The following is a 13,084-nucleotide window of genomic DNA, read 5'->3' as shown; positions in this document are numbered from 1 at the left end:
ACGAAGACGAAGATCACTACTAACTCCCGGACAAGCCTATATTCTCTTTGGATTAGCTTAATTGATAAGGTAGATGGGTTTGTTGTGAACGAGAAGATGCAGACGTCTCACTCTTTATAATACTTCAAACTCTCCCTCCTTTCTTTCAAACTCTCAGTATCTGCATTTTTCAAACTATCTATATTGGCTAGATTACCGCTATCTCTGGAAGAAGTCAATAACTTTATGGCTACATTGTTATTGAGAAGAAATAGACAGTTTGTTAGCCATCGTCTACATCCTACAACTACAGCAATAAAAATGGAGAGCCGTATGTAGACATTGACTGTTCAACCACTATTAGGCCGGTGGTGCAATACAATTGAGCAGTTGCAAATTTTTTAGGTATTATTTAGTTAAATAATTTGTTTTTACTATTTACCCCTACTCATTTCTATTATTTGCATTTTGTAGTTAGTGGCTATTATCGACGCCTTGATAACGAATCAGGTGCCGCGCATGTTAAGAGACATGTGCATAGCTGTTCTATGAGAACTCAGAGGTTTTTCCCTTGACAACAACAACAACAACCCGAACGACGGTAATAACACCCAGCAAAACAACCCGGACGACGACAATAACCAGGACGACTAGGAGAACGACCCGGACTATGACCTGAACAACGACGACGAAGACGAAGACGAAGACGACGAAAATGAAGACGAAGATGACTAGTAACTCCCGGACAAGCCTAGATGCTCTTTGGATTAGGTTAATTGATAGGGTAGATGGGTTTGTTGTGAACGAGAAGATGCAGACGTCTCACTCTTTATAATACTTCAAACTCTCCCTCGTTTCTTTTAAACTCTCCATATCTGCTTGTTTCAAACTCTCTATAATGGCTAAATTACCGCTATCTTGGGAAGAAATCAATAACTTTATGGCTACATTGTTATTGAGACGTAATAGACAGTATATCGGCCATTGTCTACATCCTACAGCTGCAGAGATAAGAATAGAGAGCCGTATGTTAACATTGATTGTTCAACAACTATTAGGCCGATAGTTCAATACCATTGAGTAGTTGGAAATTTTTGGGGTATTATTTAGTTAAATAATTTGTTTTCACTACTTACCCATACTCATTTCCATTATTTGCATTTTGTAGTTAAGGGCTATTATCGGCACCTTGACAACGAATCAGGTGTCGCGCATGTTGAGAGACATGTCCATAGCTATTCTGCAAGAACTCATAGGTTTTTCCCTTGACAACGGCAACATCAACCCGGACGGCGGCAATAATGCCCAGCAAAACAACCTAGATGACAACAATAATGAGGACGACCAGGACAATGTCCGGGACTATGACCTGAACGATGACGACGAAGATGAAGACGACGACAACGAAGATGAAGATGACTACTAACTCCCGGACAAGCCTATATTATCTTTAGATTAGGTTAATTGATAGGGTAGATGGGTTTGTTGTGAACGAGAAGATGCAGACGTCTCACTCTTTATAATACTTTAAACTCTCCCTCCTTTCTTTCAAACTCTCCATATCTGCTTGTTTCAAACTCTCTATATTGGCTAGATTACCGCTATCTCGGAAAGAAGTCAATAACTTTATGGCTACATTGTTATTGAGAAGAAATAGACGGTTTATCGGCCATCGTCTACATTCTACAACTGTAGGGATACGAATGGAGAGCCGTGTGTTGACATTGACTGTTCAAAAACTATTAGGCCGACGGTTGAATACCATTGAGTAGTTGGAAATTTTTGAGGTATTGTTTAGTTAAATAATTTGTTTTCACTACGTACACATACTCATTTCCATTATTTGCATTTTGTAGTTAGGGCTATTATCAGCTCCTTGATAATGAATCAGGTGTCGCGCATGTTTTTTAGGCATATCCATAGTTGTTCTGAGAGAATTCAGAGGTTTTTCCCTTGACAACGACAACATCAACCTGAACAGCGGCAATAACGCCCAGCAGAACAACCCGGATGGCAGCATTAACGAGGACGACTAGGAGAACAACCTAGACTATGACCTGAACGACGACGATGAAGACGACGAAAACAAAGATGACGAAGACGAAGATGACTAGTAACTCTCGGACAAGCCTAGGTGCTCTTTGGATTAGGTTAATTGATAGGGTAGATGGGTTTCTTGTGAACGAGAAAATGCAGACGTCTCACTCTTTATAATACTTTAAATTCTCCCTCATCTCTTTCAAACTCTCTACATCTGCTTGTTTCAAACTCTCTATAATGTTTAGATTACCGCTATCTTGGGAAGAAGTCAATAACTTATTGCTACATTGTTATTGAAAAGAAATAGATAGTTTGTCGGCCATCGTCAACATCCTACAACTGCAGATATAAGAATGGAGAGCCGTATGTTGAAATTGACTATTCAAAAACTTTTAGACAGGCGGTTCAATACCATTGAGCAGTCTGAAATTTTTGAGGTATTGTTTAGTGAAATAATTTGTTTTTACTACTTACCCCTACTCATTTCCATTATTTTCATTTTGTTTTTAAGGGCTATTATCGGCGCCTTGACAACGAATAAGGTGCCGTGCATGTTGAGAGACATGTCCGTAGCTGTTTTACGAGAACCCATAGGTTTTTCCCTTGACAACGACAACATCAATCCGGACGACGACAATAACGCCCAACAGAACAACCCAGATGGCGGCAATAACGCCCAACAGAACAACCCAGATGGCGGCAATAACGAAGGACAACTAGGAGAATGACCCGGACTACTACCTGAATGACGGCGACGAAGACGAAGATGACTAGTATCTCCCGGATTAACCTAGATGCTCTTTGGATTAGATTAATTGATAGGGTAGATGGGTTTGTTGTGAACGAGAAGATGCAGACATCTCACTCTTTACAATATTTCAAACTCTCCCTCATTTTTTTCAAACTCTCCATATCTGCTTGTTTCAAACTCTCTATAATGGCTAGATTACCGCTATCTTGGGAAGAAGTCAATAACTTTATGACTACATTGTTATTGAGAAGAAATAGACAGTTTATCGGTCATCGTCTACATCCTACAACTGCAAAGATAAGAATGGAGAGTCGTATGTTGACATTGACTGTTCAACAACTATTAGGCCGGCGGTTCAATACCATTGAGCTATTGGAAATTTTTGAGTTATTGTTTAGTTAAATAATTTGTTATCACTACTTACCCATATTCATTTCTATTATTTGCATTTATTAGTTAGGGGCTATTATCAGTGTCTTGACAACGAATCAGGTGTCGCGCATGTTGAGAGACATGTCCATAGCTGTTCTGCGAGTACTCAGAGGTTTTTCCCTTGACAACAACAACATCAACCCAGACGACGGCAATAACGCCCAGTGGAACAGCCCGAATGGTGACAATAACGAGGATGACAAGGAGAACGACCAGGACTATGACCTGAACGACGACGACGAAGACGAAGACGAAGACGACTAGTAACTCCCGGACAAGCCTAGATGCTCTTTGGATTAGGTTAATTGATAGGGTAAATGGGTTTGTTGTGAACGAGAAGATGCAGACGTTTCACTCTTTATAATACTTCAAACTCTCCATATCTGCTTGTTTCAAACTCTCTATAATGGCTAGATTACTGGTATCTCGGGAAAAAGTCAATAACTTTATGGCTACATTGTTATTAAGAAGAAATAGACAGTTTATCAGCCATCGTCTATATCCTACAATTACAGAGATAAGAATGGAGAGCCGTATGTAGACATTGACTGTTCAACAACTATTAGGCCAGCGGTTCAATACCATTGAGCAGTTGGAAATTTTTAAGGTATTCTTTAGTTAAATAGTTTGTTTTTACTACTTACCCATACTCATTTCCATTATTTGCATATTGTAGTTAGTGGCTATTATCGGCGCCTTGACAACGAATCAGGTGCCACGCATGTTGAGAGACATGTACATAGCTGTTCTGCAAGAACTCAGAGGTTTTTCCCTTGACAACGACAACATCAACCCGGACAGCAGTAATAACGCCTAGCAAAACAACCCGGATAGCGGCAATAACGAAGGACAACCAGGAGAACGATCCGAACTACGTCCAGAATGACGAAAACGAAGACGACGAAGGTGAAGACGACAAAGACGACGAAGGCGAAGACGATGAAGACTACGAAGGCAAAGACGACAAAGACGAAGACGAAGACGACAAAGACGAAGATAACAAGTAACTCCCAGACAAGCCTAGATGCTCTTTGGATTAGGTTAACTGATAGGGTAGATGGGTTTGTTGCGAACGAGAAGATGCAGATGTTTAACTCTTTATAATACTTCAACTCTCCTCCTTTCTTTCAAACTCTCCATATCTGCTTGTTTCAAACTCTCTACAATGGCTAGATTACCACTATCTCGGGAAGAAGTCAATAATTTTATGACTACATTGTTATTGAGAGGAAATAAACAGATTAATTAGTTTTCTAGAATAAAATAAAATAAAATGTTCTTGTAAAAGATGATTTTTGTGAAAAAAACGTAATGGTTTCTAAAAGAGCATTTATATATGAACGGTATTTTTTATATTTAAAAATGGTTAGGATGAATGGGAGATAGTGTGGATATGTGCACAGTCTCATGTTCGATTCTCTATCTAAGCATCTGCAAATTAAGTAAGGAGTCATGGCAGTGGGTTGTTACGTTAGTCTCTCCGAATGATTAGTCGAGATACGCGTAAGTTAACCTGAACACTTTGGTTTTAAAAAAAAAAAATTATTATATTTTCTATTAAAAATATATATAAATATTTTTTAAAAAAAAACTATATTAAAGCTTTTAATTTAATTAAAATATTTCTTTTAGAAAAAAAAAAACACCTTTTAAATATTTTTTTGATAAACATTTTAATCCAACATAACAATTTACAAAATTGGCATAAATGTTTATAACAATTTGAAACCTCTTTTAAATAATTGTATTTTTTTTTCATTTTTTACTGCTTTAAAAGTGCAACTAAAAGGACTTTAAATCTATAATTTTATTTCTCTTTGGCCCATCAAAACTTTTTGGAGAAAATTAGACCCACTTCTGCACAAAAATTTATTGGCATGTGATACAAAGTGGTCCTTAAAAATCATTGATTGATGAATTTCTGTTTTTTCTTGTATATCCATTTTGTGATGTTATCTAACTGATATAAATTTTTTGAATTTTGAATTCAATGATCAAGATTTTTCGTTAAATTTTACATATCCATCTAGTTATATTATTAAAATTCTTGTTAAGAAATGAATTCTTGTATTCGCAAATTCGATCCCTACAATAATATGTGGTGCATATAGGAGGAATGAGATGCATAATGGTTTATGAGCCTCAAAGAAGATTTGTGGTTGTGCATGGCCATATTGAAACTCTTGGTTCAACTAAAAGCCAACATAAATTCTATCAAACCCACCAAACTTTTTGTGAGCCTCACTGTTTCATGTTCCAACAAACTTTTTTTTAAGTGCTTTAGGCCCAAGCTATAAGCTACTACTCCTTTACTTTGACTTGAAATTTTGTATAAATCTCATTTGTGTAGGTGGGAAATTTTGATGCTCATACAAATTAATTCACTATTTGATTATGACCCATGAGATTTAATTAAGATTTTTTTAATGAAGTTAATATTGTGGATGCAATCAAATAAAGTGTTAAACTCTTATTCGTCGTCGTTATTTTTTAGGATTGTATGATGTAAAACGGTATAAGAGTCGGACCTACTTCAGAGTAATTACATTAAATTATATTATATGATAACATATTATAAAAACTATAAAGTTAAACAAATTAGTCATCCAAATCTATATCATGTTTATTATCATAATATATGATTTTTTCACCATAAAGCTTATCATTTGGTCTTTAAATGTAAATCAATTGTGACAAAATATTACTTGTAGTGATAAAAATTGCTTTCTATTGTTACAAATAATTTATTACAATAAACTAGTTTAAAGTGACAAATTATTATTGTCACAATAAATAATTAGGCTATGGTGACCAAACACTCTTTCATCATCATACACTTAAGAGTACGAGCTTAATGTGACCAACCTGGTGACCAATATAATTCCTCACATTAAAGAAATCAATTTTGATATTTATAGTGACAAATAATTTTGTTGTGAGAAGCCTAAATTCTTGTAGTGAATGTACAAATGAAACTCATAGCAATCCAAGAACCTTGTGAACAACATGTGAGACAAGGGGAGACTAGCTGCCATATACTTTGAAGATCTTCAAGGAGATGATTTATTTTTTTCAACCTACTCGACTCTTGCCTGCTCTTAGAGTGAATTATATTGTGTTTTAGTGCTTAGTCGGCTTAGCCCACCCGATATATTAAAAACAAAGAAAAGATAGATCAAGTTCCAGAAAAGTCTTGTATATCAATAACACTACGGACACCGAAAAAGTTGCACCAAATTTCTGTACCGGCCTACGTGTAACGCGCGTCTCCATTTTTTATAATTTTTTTCTAGTGAACGGCCGTCCATCAAATTTGGACGGCAGTTCACTCACATGGACGCCCGTCCATATACAAGGGACAAGCGTCCACATTTAAAGGACGCCTGTCCCTGATTAAAATACAATTAAAAAATTTGTAAAACCTTAGGGACGGCCGTCCATCCATTATGGACGGCCGTCCATCCATTTTGGACGGGCGTCCACAAATAATGGACGCCCATCCTTCACCCAAATATGAAAAAAAAAAAAAAAATTCTTTGGGGACGCCCGTCCACCAATTGTGGACGGCCGTCCCTTACTTTTGGACGGGCGTCCACAATTTTTGGACGCCCGTCCATGCATTTGGCTTTTACAAATCTAAATAAAAACGATGGACGGCCGTCCACAAATTTTTTATTGTGGACGGGCGTCCGTAAGTAATGGACGCCCGTCCAAGAGTAATTCATAATAAAAAAAAAAAATTTAACATTGGACGGTCGTCCCCAACTTGTGGACGGCTGTCCTTTCATTGTGGATGGGCGTCCATACTTAATGGATGCCCGTCCATTCATTATGGATGGTCGTCCATAAGGGTTGGACGGCTGTCCCTTATGTAAAGGACAACCGTCCAACTATTATGGACGGCCGCCCGTCCATAATGTTATTAAAATTTAAAAAAAAAAAAATTCGCGTTCGGTTAAAACATTTTGGGGAAGTTTGTAAAAGATAGCCATTACCATCTTCTTTGTCTTCTATCTGCGTTATAGGGTATTCTTCGTCTTCACGCTGTTGATCTTCTGGATTCGCAATTTTGCTTTTGTTCTTTGTCTTCGTCATCTGCCATCGGTAATTAGACAGTTTCTTTTTCAAATTTTTTTTTTCAATTTTTTTTTTTTNGTTGTATACAAACTAATTCAATACATAATGAAGCAAATTGCTAGTTTTCTCTAAATATCTTTTATCATTTGATTTCCATATACAATAATTAACTCTTTGGAGAGGATCCACAAAATGTATAAACTAAACTTTCATGTGAATTTCTTCTTATTTTTAGTGTTTTTTTATCAAAAGAAATGCTAGTAATAATCGTAATTAAAATATATATTATAATTGGTAAGATATGTGTATTTATTATGACAAAAATTTTCTTTAATAGATCAGGTGACACATGCTGTGTGTCAATATCATATATACGTATTGACATTGCGCCTTATAATTATTTAAACATACATAAGGGTGTGTTTGTTTCATTATTTCTACCATATCCTAGCCCTATCCTACTCAAAATATATATTTATTTCCCTATTCTAAAAATCCAATTATATTTTATTCAACTTTTTAAACCCCATAGGTTTGTTAATTTAACTAAACACTCCTAAAAGAAAAAAAAAGTTTAGAAATTGACAACAAAACCCCCACTCACCCTCATTTGCTAGATTCCGGCCACCACCAACGGAAGATAGCTGGAATCTGGCGTAATCTACTGATTGGATATGGCCAGTAGTGCGTCAATCTAGCCTTTTCCGACTAGATCCACCGACTAGATCCATGGTGGATCTAGCCGGAAAAGGTCAGATCTATGGCCAAAGACCTGGATGTTGACGACCAGATCTACGACCGTAGTTGGTCATCAACAACAACCAAAATATGGCCGTCATTGACGACCAAACGTGCCCAGATTTGGCCTTTTCTGGTTAGATCCACAGTGGATCTGGCCGTAAAAAGTCATATCGACACACAACGAGCCAGATCCAGTCAATCATACGCCATTACGGTGACTGTCGTCCACCCTTCGGCCGTGGTGGCAAACTGCCAGCATTTAATGGGTGGGTAGGGGTGTTCTTATTAATTTTCAATGTTTTATTGTAAAGGTGTTTAGTAAATTAACAAAACTAGGGAGGTGTCTTTGTTAATTTTTAAATCCTACCTTGTAATAATTACCCAACTCTAACGTTTTCAAAAATCCTTCCCAAAACGATAAAACAAACACATCCTAAACTATTGGAGACTACTTACTGTGTTGTTTGTATCGTAATTAGTTACAGACTTAGTTAAGTTTGTTACAAATTGGTTAGTTTAGTTACCTTAGTTAAGTTGTAACTGTTAGTCAAAGTCAGCATATTGACTATAGTTAATTAGCTATTAATCGTGGTTAGTGGTTAGAGTAAAATGATGTAATATTGTACAATAATGCTATGGACACCAGGATTGTGTACCAAATTTTTACACCGAATTACGTGTCATTTGATTCAGACCAACCACGTTTTGGACGGTCGTTCATTATAAATGGACCCCCGTTCATGCAAAATGAATGATGGACTCTCGTCCATATAATATGGACGGGAGTCCATTTACTATGGACGAGTGTCCACCTATTATGGATGTCCATCCATAGTTTAAATTTAAAAAATTGGAAAACAAAATTCATGGACTCTCGTCCATAATCAATGGATGGGGGTCCATACTAAATGGACAAGCGTCCACCTACAATGGACGTCCGTCCATAATTTAAATGAAAAAAATATTTAAAAAAACAGTTATGGACGCTCATCCATATGCTATGGACGGGAGTCCACACAAAATGGACACCCATCCATACCTTCAATTAAAACAAAAATTTTAATACAATTTTTTCGGTATGTTATGTACGGGTGTCCCTATTAGGAAAAAAAAGTGTATCTTCTCTTGAAACACTTCTTCCTCATCCAACTCTTCAATGCCAACCATGCTTTTAGTTTGGTTTTTTAGTAATCCAAACAGCCAAAAAAAGAGGGATGTGTTACCCGGATGAAGCCTTCCAAGTGGGTTGGGTTGGTCCAACCAAGAAAGTCAGCGGAGAAAGATGAAGATGCCCACGAAAGGAAGAAGGTTGTTCAATTGAGTTTTCTGGTTCGCAGACATTTTGTAATATAATAATGGACAGTCGTCCATATAATATGGACGACAGTCCATACGAAAATAAAATATTTTTTTTAATTTACATTTTTTTTTCTATTTGTAAAAACCATTAGCTTGTCTAATACGACTTCTCCAAAACAAGCGTCAAAATTTTTACACGAAATTAAAAAAAAAAAAAAAAAAAAACTTCATTTTATACCTATTACCTTTTGCTTCATCGCTCTCGTCTGTTTTTCGCGTCTGCGTTCTTCTCATCTGCGTGTTATATTTAGTGTTGTACCAGTTTCTTCCTCAACAGCCACAACCGATTTCTTCATCAACATCCGGCTACCGTGACAAGAAAGAAAGCCACCAATTTTTCATGAAACAAACGTTTAGGGTGGAAAGGGAGTTAGGGAGATCAAAATTTTTCAGATTAGAAAGATTTGTTGAGGTAGTTAAGGAGTTTTTTATTTAACTTATGCATTTATTCAGTTTTGTATTTTATTTTGGATTGAATATATGTTACAATAGAAAATAGCTAATAGAGAATATTTGTTGGTGATTGTTGTGAATCAGATTCATGAATGCAAACACTAGTATTGGTTTTGCATGAAATTATAGAATATGGAAGAATCCAGTTTGCCTCATTTCAATGATGTTGAGGTAAATTGTGCTCGAAACCTTAACTTTTTCATTAACATGATTTTAAATTTGTTGTATCATATTGTTTCTTATAATGTGTTGTATTAATACATTCTAATTTTGTCCATTATAAAACCATTAAATGATCAGGAAAATGAACGTGATGAATGAGAAGATATGGGATGTGCGGAGAAAAAAGTGGAGCCTCATATTGGAATGGTGTTTGATTCAGTTGATAGTCTGGTGAAGTATTACAAACGGTATGGTAACAAAATGGGTTTTGAAGCAATGATACGTACATCAAAGAAAGGCGATGATGGGGAGATGAGATATGTGACAGTGGAGTGTTCTTATTCTGGGAAGGAGAGATGTAAATCCAGAAATACCTTGAAAAAGCAAAATTGCCAAAACAGATTGTAAGAGTCAGATTAGTGCAACTTTGAATGGTCAATGCAATGGGAAATTAAATCAGTTGTACTTGAACATAACCATGATCTTACAAGTCCGATAAAAAAAAAAATATTTCAAGGTTAACCGAACGATACAATCTTATGTGAAAAGGAGGCTTGAAGTTAATGACGTGGTTAGGATTAGACCGTGTAAAAATTTTCAGTCATGTTCAGTTGAGGCGTGAGGTGTAGAGAATTTGACGTTCCTACAATCCTTTTGTAGATGAAGAGAAGGCTACGACTTGGAGATGGAGATAGTTCGACAGTACTCGAGTATTTTATGAAAATGCAAAATAAGAATTCAAATTTCTGGTACATGATTGATGTAGATGAAGAGAGTCAATTACAGAATGTGCTATGGGTTGATGCTAGATGTAGGGCCGCATATAAAGAATTCGGTGATGTTGTCACCTTCGGCACAACGTATCTAACGAACAAGTATGATATGCCATTTGCTTCTTTTGTGGGGGTTGATCATCATGGACATTCGACATTGTTAGGTTGTTGGTTAATTTCCTATGAGGACAGTGAGATATTTATATGGCTATTCCGTTCTTGGCTTGAATGTATGGATGTTACTCCTAATGGAATTATCACTGATCAAGATAAGGCTATGCAAAATGCAATTGAAATTGTTTTCCCTGGTACAAGACATAGGTGGTGTTTGTGGCATATAATAAAGAAACTGCCTAAAAAGTTAAGAAGGTATAAGGTATATGAAACTATAAAGTTTAAGTTGCAAAATATTGTGTATGATTCCTTTACGTGTGAATGGTTCAAAGAACGATGGAACCAATTTGTTGATGTGAACAACCTTCATGAGAATGAATGGTTATGTGGATTATACAAAGAAAGAGTATGGTGGGTGTCTGCATTTCTTAAAGATACTTTCTAGGCAGGTATGTCTACTACCCAACGTAGTGAAAGTATGCATGCATTTTTTGATGAATATGTAAATTCCAAAACTACTTTGAAACAATTTGTGGAATAATATGATAATGCATTGTGAGATAAAGGGAAAAAAGAAAGGGAGGCTAATTTTAGATCTTTCAAATCTTGAATACCATGCATAACTAATTACCCTATTGAGAAACAATTTCAAAGTGCATACACAACTACAAAGTTTAAAGAGTTTCAAGAAGAGATTGCGGGGAAGATTTATTGTCAATTATCTTTTCTGAAAAACTGTGATTCATACGAGGAGTATCAAGTTTAATAAGATGTTTGGTTTAGAGATAGTAGCGTCGTGTTCCTTTTGCGGTGTACTTTGAAGAAAGTTCGTGTGATATTCGTTGCACTTGTCATTTGTTTGAGTCAAGGGGATTTTATGCAAACATATCTTATTGTGTTGATTCATAAAAGGGTTTTACACGTTCCAAAAAAGTACATTTTACGGCGTTGGAGGAAAAATATAAACAGATGTCATACAAAAATTAAGGTGAGTTATAATAGGTGGAGCACCAACATTGAAGGACAACGTTTTGATAAGTTGTCCAATATAATGCTGACAGTAGCCGATATGACATCAAACAATGAGGAAGATTATAATATGTTGACGGAATTTATGATTGACATGAGAAAAAAGTTAGAGCAAAAGGAAAGTGAGGGAGGGCTTGGTAAAAAAGTAAACATCTCTTCCACAACTGGTTTGAGTAGGGGTGTAGCCGAGCCGAGCCGTTCGCAAACGGCTCGGGCTCCGCTCGAGAAAAGTTCGAGTATGGCTCGACTCGATTTGAGCCAAGCTCGAGCTCGAGCTGCTCAAGTACCTTTTCGAGCTGAGCCCGAGCCACCTAGTGCTCAACTCGATAGGCTCGTGAGCCTCCATGGTTCAAAAGGGTATGAGTGTAAGTTTTTTTAAATATAAGGTGTAAGTTTTTCAAGTATAAGGGTGTCCATGTAATTTATTATTTTACATATAAATTGTTTATTCTAAAAACCCTAACACATTTTTCATCACAACCGCACTTCTTCTCTTTTCTTTTTCTTCTCCTTTCCATCACAGCCGCACTTCTTCTCCTTTCTTTTCTCTTTCCTTTTTCTTCTCCTTTCCTTCTTCTTTCCCTTTCCTTTCTCTTTCCTTCTTCTTTCCCTTTCCTTTCTCTTTCCTTCTTCTTTCCTTTAGCTCTTCTACCTCAAATCTATGGCATTACAAATCTTATCTCACTCTCCCTTCTCCAAGCTGCTTTTTCTTCTTAAAAAATGAGGCTATTGTTTTAACATTATCGTTAAGGTTTTGAAGAATCTGGTGAGTTGGCTTTGGATTTTTTTTTTTTTTTTTTAAAGATTATTGGTGGGTTGCTTTGGATTAAAGCCTATTAAATGAGCCAAGCTGCGAGCTCATCAAATCATCTCGAGCCGAGCTTTGAGCTTGGTTTCCAAAGCTCATCGAACCCAAGCTCGAGCTCAAGTTTGTTAATTTTTCTCGAGCCAACTGTCGAGTCCTATAGTGTTTCGGCTCGACTCGACTCGGCTCGTATACTCTTCTAGGTTTGAGTAGTAAAGATGGGGACAGTCCTCCGAAAGAGGAGTCTAATTATTAGTCTACAGGCAGTTCGTAGCAAAGGTTGTCCTCCATGTAGAAGAAAGCAATCGAAGGTTAAAGAAATTGTACGTAGGGTTAAAAATAAAAAAATTACGAAAACAAAGAATTGGT

This window comes from Pistacia vera, unplaced genomic scaffold (assembly GCF_008641045.1).
Source record: "Pistacia vera cultivar Batoury unplaced genomic scaffold, PisVer_v2 Contig155, whole genome shotgun sequence".
Lineage (NCBI taxonomy): Eukaryota > Viridiplantae > Streptophyta > Magnoliopsida > Sapindales > Anacardiaceae > Pistacia > Pistacia vera.
The sequence above is the reverse complement of the archived record's forward strand: the minus strand, read 5'-3'. Positions refer to the sequence as shown.